We start from the raw sequence: 11,764 nt of genomic DNA, 5'->3' as shown, positions 1-11,764 counted from the left end.
CGACCACATGCTCAACATTCGATCGATCCGTAAAAAGATGGTCGATCTCCTTGGCGAGGTAAGTACAATTTTAGCAAAAATATCTTTTCTTTTCAAATATTAAGTATATAACTATTCTTTTTAATATTTTTTTAATTGTATTTTTGATTAAATTATTGTATTATAATGGTTATGTAAATATTTTTTGTGATGTTTGAATTTTTGTTGTTCGTATACTTAACCTAGATGATATTGATGTTTAACAATTTATTGTTTTCTGGAAATAGAAAATAATGATATATCAAAACGTATCTAATACTTGTTAAATGATAGTATAATGTAAATTACATCCATTATTTGAAAATAAACATTTGTTGTTTTTATTTTTATTTTAAATCAGAAATTATTTTTATTTAAAAACATTATTCATATATAATATAATAGTTTAAGTTTGGAAGATTAATATATATATAAATTATGTGTATTTTTTAAAACATAATTTAAGATATTATATATTGAGTATATGAATAAAAGCTGAATTTCTTACCTTGAAAATCAGATATTTATATTTTTATCTTCATGTTATACTCACCAATCCATCATTGATATTTATAACTCAGTATGTTTTTTTAAAAACTTAGTTTTAAGTAATAAACGAATTTAATAAATTAAATTCATCACCTATAATGTTCTGTAAACTATATTTGAAAACTCTCTAAAATTATATTTTAAGCATAATATTATTATTATTTAATTTAAGTTATTTTAAACATAATATATGCTAAACCAACTTAAATTATATTTACAATAGGACCATCCTAAACCGGTTAGTAAACCAAAAACAATACTAAACCAACATGAACCAATACCTGATTCGGCGAGGAAGGAAGTGTTTCGGGATAAACGCTTGAATGGTTATTAACTGAAATGGTTTGATCATGAAAGAGTTAGTATGAATATTAACAATAAAATTATACATTAGATTAATTTAAATTTGTAAGAATACCTTTGAGTCTATGAAAAACAATTCAATTCCCATGAATAAGTTTGGTTTTGGAAGTTGCGGGTTTCCCAACAATGAATCCACCTAACAAAAAGTTTGTTGTTATAAAAAAATCTCATTCAAGGTCATTAAAGGTTTCTGGGACGGCAATAGTTGATAGTGAAACCTTTTTTTTGCTCGAATGCTTTGAAATTTTCCTTAATAGTGTGAGGTTGATGTGGATGGAATAATGAGTTTTATAGGGACTTTCTTGATGTAAAACTATAAAAAATTTTTTTGTTTAATGTGGTATTTCCATTTTTATATAATTTACTACCATTTTAAGATAGAAGTACATTTTAAGATAGATGCTTAAATCTTAATGTACTTTTTCCATTTTTTAAAATGTTTATTTCCATTTCTTATATTTTTATTTACGTAATATCAATATTTTATATTTTTAAATAGATATTTAAATATTAATGTACTTTTTCCATTTTTTAAATTGTGTATTTACTTATATTATATATTTTACATTTTAAGATAGATGTTTAATGCTTGATGAACTTTTTCCACTTTTTAAAAAATTGTGTATTTACTTATTATTACATATATAATTCATATATTATATATTTACATTATTTACTTATTATTTATTTTCATGTATATGTATTTCCATTTCTTGTACTTTTAATTTACTTAATATCTCTATTTTACATTTTAAGATAGATGTTTAAATCTTATGTATGTTTTCCATTTTTTTAAATTGTATATTTCCATTTGTTATACTTTCTATTTACGTAATATCTATATTTTAAATTTTAATATATATTTTTAACTCTTAATGTAATTTCCCATTTTTTAAAATTTGGTATTCACTTATATTATATATTTACTTATTATTTATTTTTCTTTATATTGTGTATTTCTATTTCTTATACTTTCTATTTACTAATAATTTTATATTTCAAGATTGATTTACATTTTAAGATAGATGTTTAAATACTAATGTATTTTTTCCATTTTTTAAATTGTGTATTTCCTTTTCTTATACTTTCTATTTACTTAATATTTATATTTTACATTTTAAGATAGATGTTTAATATTTAATGTACTCTTTCCATTTTTTAAAAATTGTGCATTTACTTATTATTGTATATATAATTCGTATATTTATATATTTATAATATTTACTTATTATTTATTTTTCTATATATTGAGTATTTCTCTTTCTTATACTTTATATTTAGTTAATGTCTATATTTTATATTTTAAGATAGATGTTTAAATCTTTACGTATTTTTCCATTTTTAATGTAAAACGGCAATGTTTAATAGAAGAACTTGGACAAATAGTCAAATAGTTATATTTATGTTTTTTTTTTTTTTTTAATAAAAAGGTAATGTTACATTATGAAGATAACCCGTTTTTTTAGTGAACAATGGTAATCTTACATATGTTTAATGTAGTTTTTCCATTTTTTTATGTTGTATGTTTACATATTATTGTTATTTTTAAATGTAAAATGGTAATTTTACATATGTAAAATGGTAATTTTACATATGTTTAATGCAGTATTTCCATTTTTTATGTTGTATGTTTACATATTATTTATTATTTTCGAAATTATATATAATTTTTTTTTTACAAAATAGTAATGTTACATTATGGAAATAAGCCGTTTTTTTTTAGTGAAAAATGGTAATCTTACATAGGTTTATTGTAGTTTTTTCATTTTTTATGTTGTATGTTTACATATTATTTTCTTAAAATAAAAATGTAAAATGGTAATCTTACATATGTTTAATGTAGTATTTCCATTTTTATGTTGTATGTTTTACATATATTTATTATTTTCAAAATTATATATAATGTTTTTTGTTTTTTTTATAAAACGGTAATGTTACATTATGGAGATAAGCCGTCTTTTTTTTAAGTGAAAAATAGTAATCTTATATATGTTTAATGTAGTTTTTACATTTTTTTTATGCTGTATGTTTACATATTTTTTATAATTTTCGAAAATAAGTAATATTAAAATGTAAAACTATATTTTAATGCCATGTGTCATCTTTCGAGATTATATTTTATATTTACTTATTATTTATTTTTCTTTATATTGTGTATTTTTATTTCTTATACTTTCTATTTACTAATAATTTTATATTTTAAGATTGATTTACATTTTAAGATAGATGTTTAAATACTAATGTACTTTTTCCATTTTTTTAAATTGTGTATTTCCTTTTCTTATACTTTCTATTTGCGTAATATCTATATTTTACATTTTAAGATAGATGTTTAAATCTTAATATACCTTTTCCATTGTTTTTAAGTTGTGTATTTCTTTTTCTTATATTTTCTATTTACTTAATATCTATATTTTACATTTTAAGATAGATGTTTAATATTTAATATATTCTTTCCATTTTTAAAAAATTGTGCATTTACTTATTATTGTATATATAATTCGTATATTTATATATTTATAATATTTACTTATTATTTATTTTTTTATATATTGAGTATTTCTCTCTTTTATACTTTATATTTAGTTAATGTCTATATTTTATATTTTAAGATAGATGTTTAAATCTTTACGTATTTTTCTATTTTTAATGTAAAACGGCAATGTTTAATAGAAGAACTTGGACAAATAGTCAAACATATTTATGTTTAATGTAGTATTTCCATTTTTATGTTGTATGTTTTACAGATATTTATTATTTTCGAAATTATATATAATGTTTTTTGTTTTTTTTTTATAAAACGGTAATGTTACATTATGGAGATAAGCCGTCTTTTTTTTAAGTGAAAAATAGTAATCTTACATATGTTTAATGTAGTTTTTCCATTTTTTAATGCTGTATGTTTACATATTTTTTACAATTTTCGAAAATAATTAATATTAAAATGTAAAACTATATTTTATGCCACATGTCATCTTTCGGAAGAAATGTTTTCCGCTGATGTGGACGCCCTATGGAGCCTCAAAAGCTCCCTTTTATTAGTAGAGTTTATTTTTCTTTATATTGTGTATTTTTATTTCTTATACTTTCTATTTACTAATAATTTTATATTTTAAGTTTGATTTACATTTTAAGATAGATGTTTAAATACTAATGTACATTTTCCATTTTTTTTAAATTGTGTATTTCCTTTTCTTATACTTTCTATTTGCGTAATATCTATATTTTACATTTTAAGATAGATGTTTAAATCTTAATATACTTTTTCCATTGTTTTTAAGTTGTGTATTTCTTTTTCTTATATTTTCTATTTACTTAATATCTATATTTTACATTTTAAGATAGATGTTTAATATTTAATATACTCTTTCCATTTTAAAAAATTGTGCATTTACTTATTATTGTATATATAATTCGTATATTTATATATTTATAATATTTACTTATTATTATTTTTTTATATATTGAGTATTTCTCTTTTTTATACTTTATATTTAGTTAATGTCTATATTTTATATTTTAAGATAGATGTTTAAATCTTTACGTATTTTTCTATTTTTAATATAAAACGGCAATGTTTAATAGAAGAACTTGGACAAATGGTCAAACATATTTATGTTTAATGTAGTATTTCCATTTTTATGTTGTATGTTTTACATATATTTATTATTTTCGAAATTATATATAATGTTTTTTGTTTTTTTTTTATAAAACGGTAATGTTACATTATGGAGATAAACCGTCTTTTTTTTAAGTGAAAAATAGTAATCTTACATATGTTTAATGTAGTTTTTCCATTTTTTAATGCTGTATGTTTACATATTTTTTACAATTTTCGAAATAATTAATATTAAAATGTAAAACTATATTTTATGCCACGTGTCATCTTTCGAGAAAATTTTTTTCCACTGATGTGGACGCCCTATGGAGCCTCAAAAGCTCCCTTTTATTACGAAAATAATTAATATTAAAATGTAAAACTATATTTTATGCCACGTGTCATCTTTCGAGAAAATTTTTTTCCGCTGATGTGGACGCCCTATGGAGCCTCAAAAGCTCCCTTTTATTAGTAGAGATGTGCACATATAGAAGCACCTTAGGAGAACTAGTGTCCCTGATACACTTTTTTTAACACCAAAAGCTTATATTAAAATGGGAAATTGCTAAAATAGAACAAAAAAACGGCCATATTGTCCTCTTACCATCTTGTCTTCTTTTCTTATTAAAATTAAAGGCCGAAAGAGATTAAATGAATACAATTCGAAGTATGTTCGACGATTAGGAGATACATGAAAATGATTAAAGCATAACGAAAGATAAATGTTGTAAAGAAAGAAGAGACCAGAAGAGAAATTTCACTTGAAATCCTAAAACCGATGTTCCAAAGAATATAATGAAGTCGGGTTGAATACTGACGTTGGAATACCCAAAGAGGGTGTGAGAGCGGTTGGCAGCCGTCTTTGGTGAAGCTCACATGGTAGGAGAGGGACATATAATGGTTGATCCTCCAATAAAACTTCCTGATGAAGGAGAAGTGGGTCATGAGCTCCGGTTTTAAAGTACTCATTGAAGAGAACAAAAGATGCTAATTCCAATCGATTAGTAGACTCAGTGCCGTGCAAAGGTTTTCGGAGGCCCGAGGTAAGTTCAAAAATATATTTTACATGATATATTTTTAATAATATATATATATATATATATATAACACTCAAAAGTTTTGAATTATTACATAAACGTTTTCTAAATTTTCTTCACCAAAATTTTATAAAATAAAAATTTTAAATCATGAACAAAAAGTATGAATTTGTAATATTAATACAAAGATATAAATTTTGATTGAAATGTTGGTAGGTGTCAAAAATGTAAATCTTAGCATTTAGATGAACTATATATTGAAAATATTTTATTTTCTTTATCAAATTCTCATAAATATATAAAATAAATCTAACTCATAGCATATAAAATAAAAGATCAATGTGATCAAATATTTACAGTCTTTTAGAAGTAGAATCTTTATAGTTTTATTTAAAATATAGCAAAAATGATCACGAACTTAGTTACTTTAAACAGAAGTCTAATTTAAATTTAAATAAAAATAAAATTCTAAGTAAGAGAATATGTTAACTACCATGTAAAAATAAATTTCTTTCTAATTTGAGGCCCTAAATTTTTTACAAAATTTGAAGGCCCTAGGTAAATGTTTTTTTCAAAAGCTTCTAAGCACAACTCTGAGTAGACTTATCGGAATAGTTTTTGGCTCGACAATGAAATGCAACGAAGGAGGAGATGACGGAGACAGGTTTATAGGGGACAAATTGGTGAAACTAAATGTAGAGCCATGAATTCCGGTTCTAGAGTACTCGTCAGAAAAGACAAATGATGTCATCCCTAATCAGCCCTGATTCAAACTATCGTGGCTGATTCGTTATCTAGAGAAACAACATTTACATTTAACTATGTTAGAATAATGCTACAAAGAATAATACAAAAAGAAAGTAAACTCTTTCTCTTTTTCTCCTTTTTAAAAGAAAGTAAACTTTACTGAACGTGTGAATATAAGTAAAGGGAGATATTCCAAGGGGCATCCTTATTTGTGTGTTCACGAATCAAGATGCATTTCAGCCTTCAATTGTTCAGTTCTCACTAAATTAGAAAATGCCACTGTTCATTGTTACACGAGCCGTATAAGTAATTAAGTACAAGAAACAAGAACGCTTGTTTTATATCACCAATTTTGTAATTGGTAGAATCTCGAAGAATCAGGAGTTTTGTCACACCATTTAGTGCTACTGTTTTTTTCTTTAAATAGACAAATTTACCCATCCCATGAGTTCACGCCATTTTCAAGTTTATATTGGTCGTTTATACGTTAAAAAATAAAACTAATGCTAAAATGTTTGTAACTGCAAAAAGAAAAATGCATGACTAGATACTACTTGCTTTGCTCAAAAAAAAATGTGGATTATAGTCATCAGATCACAAGGTTAAAGGTGAAGGTTTTGACTAAGGCATCTAGAGTCTCGGGTTGTACGAGAGGGTTAGATGGATATTACTGAAGTTGTGTACAGGTGTTAAGCTCTCATTGGTACGTGTGGAAGTCTGCGCGTGTGATTGAGCTGAGGGAGTGTTTACTTAACGGTATTAGGTTCATCTCTTTCCTTTATTCTGTTGCGTGTAACAAGATAGAGAGATACAGAGAGGACTCCATTTGTTGTACACAAGAAAGCTCAGATCAGAGCTCTTTAGTGATTGCCGGTTGATTCTCGGCCCCTGTGAGTATAGCTGCCATTCCGAGTTTGGAGTGGTGAGGTGAACACAGGGTAAACAGATCGTTGTGTCTTTACTTACGTTTACGTTTAACACACGAGAGTAGAGAGCAAGAGAGATCGAATCGAGAGCGAAGTTTAACAGATTGGTATCAGAGCCAGGTTCTCTGGCTAATCGATTCGATCGGTGATGGCGACTCAGAAGATCGAGCTGACGATAACGATGTTCGATGGGACGGGAGATTTCGGGATCTGGAAGAAGCGTATGCTAGCGAATCTCAGTGTCCAAGGATTGAAAGACGTTCTCACCGAATCTACGAAGATCAAGAAGTCAACAGACGATGACGATGATCAAGATCCAGATTCGAAGAAGAAGATTGAGAAAGAAGAGCTCTCAAGATCGGAGCGTGATGAGAAGGCGATGAATCTCATCTTCATGAGTGTTGGAGATCACGTCCTGAGGAAGCTTGACAAGTGCGAAACCGCAGCTCAAGTTTGGACGCTTCTGGATAAGCTGTACATGGCGAAGACGCTTCCGAATCGGGTTCATGCGCAGCTCAAGGTATACTCCTTCAGGATGCAGGATTCAAGAACCATCGACCAGAACGTAGACGACTTCTTGAAACTGATTGCGGATCTCAGTAATCTCAGCATCGAAATCCCCGAGGAGGTACAAGCTATATTGCTCTTGAATGCTTTACCATCTAGGTATGATTCTCTGAAAGAGACATTGAAATATAGTAGGGAAGCTATCAGATTAGATGAAGTAGCAAGCGCAGCAAGATCAAAAGAAACCGAGTACGAAGATTCATCAACTGTTAGGACTAATGGAGAAGGTCATTTTGCTAGAGGAAGAAATGAATCTAGAACTGGTAGGACTGTGAATTTTGGCAAATCTAAGAACAGGTCCAGGTCGAGATCTCAATCAAAGGATAGTAAGCGAACCTGCTGGATCTGCGGAAAAGAGGGTCATGTCAAGAAGCAATGCTATAAGTGGCTTGACCGCAACAAAGGTAAAGGCTACAATCAGTCTCAAGATCAAGGTGAAACCTCAACAGTGAAAGATGATGCGCATGACTTGGTTGGTTTGCTAGTGTCTGAGATTAACTTGAGCCAAGATGATGTCAGATATGATGAGTGGATCATGGACACTGGCTGCTCATTTCACATGACACCAAGGAAGGATGTCTTCATTAACTACACGGAAGCTGCAGTTGGAAAAGTTAGAATGGCTAACAATTCTTTTTCAGAAGTCAGGGGTTTTGGTTCAGTAAGATTTCAGAATCAAGACGGCACTACAGTGGTGCTACATGAGGTCAGATATATCCCGGACATATCTAGAAACCTGATATCTCTTGGCACGTTGGAGGCAAAAGGGTGTGAATTCAAAAGTGCTAAAGGGATCCTAAAGGTGATAAGAGGCTGCATTGTTATGCTGAAAGGAACTAGACATGAATCACTCTATTTTCTTCAAGGGAAAGCCATTACAAATGGTAATCCAGTGAAAGTCGAAACTTCAGGACCAGGAGTGTCATGTATCAGTGAAGAACACACTAAGATCTGACACAGACAGAGAGAAAGGTTAAGAAGCTGAGGACAGACAATGGATTAGAATTTTGCAATGCTCTATTTGATGGCTTCTGCAGAGATGAAGGGATAGTCAGACATAGAACATGCACATATACACCTCAGCAAAATGGGGTTGCTGAGAGGCTCAACAGGTCTATCATGAACAAGGTTAGGACGATGCTTAGTGAGAGCGGTTTGAGCCAACGTTTTTGGGCAGAAGCAGCATCAACAGCCGTCTATCTTATCAACAGATCACCATCTTCAGTGATTAATTTTCAAGTGCCTGAAGAGCTTTGGACATCAACAATGCCTAGCCTAGAAGGTTTGAGAAGGTTTGGGTGTTTGGCGTACATTCATGCTGACGAGGGAAAGTTGAATCCCAGAGCTAAGAAGGGAGTATTTCTTGGATACCCAGAAGGAGTTAAAGGGTATAGAGTCTGGCTGATCGATGATCAGAAGTGCATCATTAGTAGAAACGTGGTGTTTCGTGAAGATCAAGTTTTCAAGGATCTCAAACATAGTGATGATTCAAGAGGCATAGAAAATGCTACGGGGGTGGTAAAACTCAATCTCACTAAACAGATTGAATCATCAGAAGATGATAATCAAGGTGGAGCAGTAAATGAAGAGGGTCCTGAGAATGGAGATTCCAGTCAAGATAAGGATGCTTCTGATGATTATCAGCTGGCCAGAGACCGGCCTAAAAGAACTTCGAGACCACCTGTGAGATTAGAAGACTACGAGTGTGAATTGTCTGAGTATGAAGAGGGTTTCCTATACATGATCTGCCTGATGTCGGAAGATGGAGGAACAGAGCCAGCAAGTTATGAAGAGGCTATGAATGATGCAGATAGCGATAAGTGGACTGAGGCAGCAGAAGAAGAAATGACTTCACTGAAAAAGAACGGTACATGGATTCTAGTAGACAGACCTAAAGACCAGAAAGCTATTGGTTGCAGATGGATTTTCAAGAGGAAGCCTGGGATTGTTGGTGTTGAAGCTCCAAGACACAAAGGGAGACTTGTAGCAAAAGGTTACGCCCAAAAGGAGGGAATTGACTATCAGGAGATATTCGCTCCTGTGGTTAAACATGTATCAATACGATATGTGCTGTCTGCGGTGGTACATTTTAATATGGAACTTCAACAACTCGATGTGAAGACAGCCTTTCTTCACGGGTATCTTGATGAACGTATATTCATGGAACAGCCTGAAGGGTTCGTTGACAAGGATCATCCAAATAAAGTTTGTCTTCTTAAGAGATCGTTGTATGGTTTGAAGCAGTCGCCGCGTCAATGGAATAAGAGGTTTGATGACTTCATGATTAAGAGCGGCTATGAGAGGAGTCAGTATGACTTTTGTGTTTACTTCAAAGAAGTGAAGAAGACTGGATATGTATATCTTCTGCTATATGTAGACGATATATTGATTGCATCGAAAGATAAAGCTCAGGTGGAGGAGTTGAAAACATTGCTCAAGAAAGAATTTGAGATGAAGGATCTTGGAGATGCTAAAAAGATTCTAGGAATGGAGATAGAAAGAGACAGAGTGAATGGAAGTCTTAGGGTGTCTCAGGAGAGTTATTTGAGGAGAGTTCTAAGCAATTTCGGAATGGATCAGTCCAAACCTGTTACTACTCCGATGGGATCTCATTTTAAGCTCAAGACGCCTACAGATCTTGAATATCAAGAAGAACTTGAAGCCATGAGAGACGTTCCTTATCAGAGTGCAGTAGGAAGTGTGATGTACTCTATGGTGGGAACGCGTCCTGACTTGGCCTATCCCATAGGGCTGGTCAGTAGGTTTATGAGCAAACCTATGAAGGAGCATTGGCAAGCTGTCAAGTGGATTTTGAGGTATATACAAGGATCAGTGGAAATGAGGCTTAGCTACAAGAATCAAGGAGACTTTGTGATTCAAGGGTACTGTGATTCGGATTTTGCAGCAGACCTTGATCATCGAAGGTCAATTACGGGTATGATCTTCACTGCAGGCGGAAATGCCATAAGCTGGCGATCATCTTTGCAGAAGGTAGTTGCGTTGAGTACAACTGAAGCAGAGTATATCTCATTGTCTGAGGCTATACGAGAAGCCTTGTGGCTTAAAGGTTTTGCAGAGGAGCTTGGGTTCGGTCAAGAATCAGTAGAGATCTTCTGTGATTCTCAGAGTGCAATAGCATTATCGAAGAATGCAGTTTTTCACGAGCGCTCTAAGCATGTAGCCAACAAGTATCATTTTGGAAGGGACTACATCAGCAAAGGCGTGATCAAGGTTACCAAGATAGCTACAGAGTTTAATCCTGCTGACATCTTTACCAAGGTATTACCAGTGTATAAGGTAAAGGAAGCATTGAAGATGCTTCGAATCTCCAAGAACTGAAGAAGTTCAAATTCATTCCGGTAAAGGGATGAGGGTGGTCAGGTTGATGAGCACCGGTGGAGTCTTTCGGATCAGAAGACAAGTGAAGAAGTGATCTTTGCCTAAGGTGGAGATTTGTGGATTATAGTCATCAGATCACAAGGTTAAAGGTGAAGGTTTTGACTAAGGCATCTAGAGTCTCGGGTTGTACGAGAGGGTTAGATGGATATTACTGAAGTTGTGTACAGGTGTTAAGCTCTCATTGGTACGTGTGGAAGTCTGCGCGTGTGATTGAGCTGAGGGAGTGTTTACTTAACGGTATTAGGTTCATCTCTTTCCTTTATTCTGTTGCGTGTAACAAGATAGAGAGATACAGAGAGGACTCCATTTGTTGTACACAAGAAAGCTCAGATCAGAGCTCTTTAGTGATTGCCGGTTGATTCTCGGCCCCTGTGAGTATAGCTGCCATTCCGAGTTTGGAGTGGTGAGGTGAACACAGGGTAAACAGATCGTTGTGTCTTTACTTACGTTTACGTTTAACACACGAGAGTAGAGAGCAAGAGAGATCGAATCGAGAGCGAAGTTTAACAAAAAAAGAAGAAGATACTACTTGCTATTTCTAATAATTGTATTCTCTGTTA

The sequence above is a fragment of the Brassica rapa genome, chromosome A09 (assembly GCF_000309985.2).
Source record: "Brassica rapa cultivar Chiifu-401-42 chromosome A09, CAAS_Brap_v3.01, whole genome shotgun sequence".
NCBI lineage: Eukaryota > Viridiplantae > Streptophyta > Magnoliopsida > Brassicales > Brassicaceae > Brassica > Brassica rapa.
Note: the sequence above shows the minus strand (reverse complement) of the source record.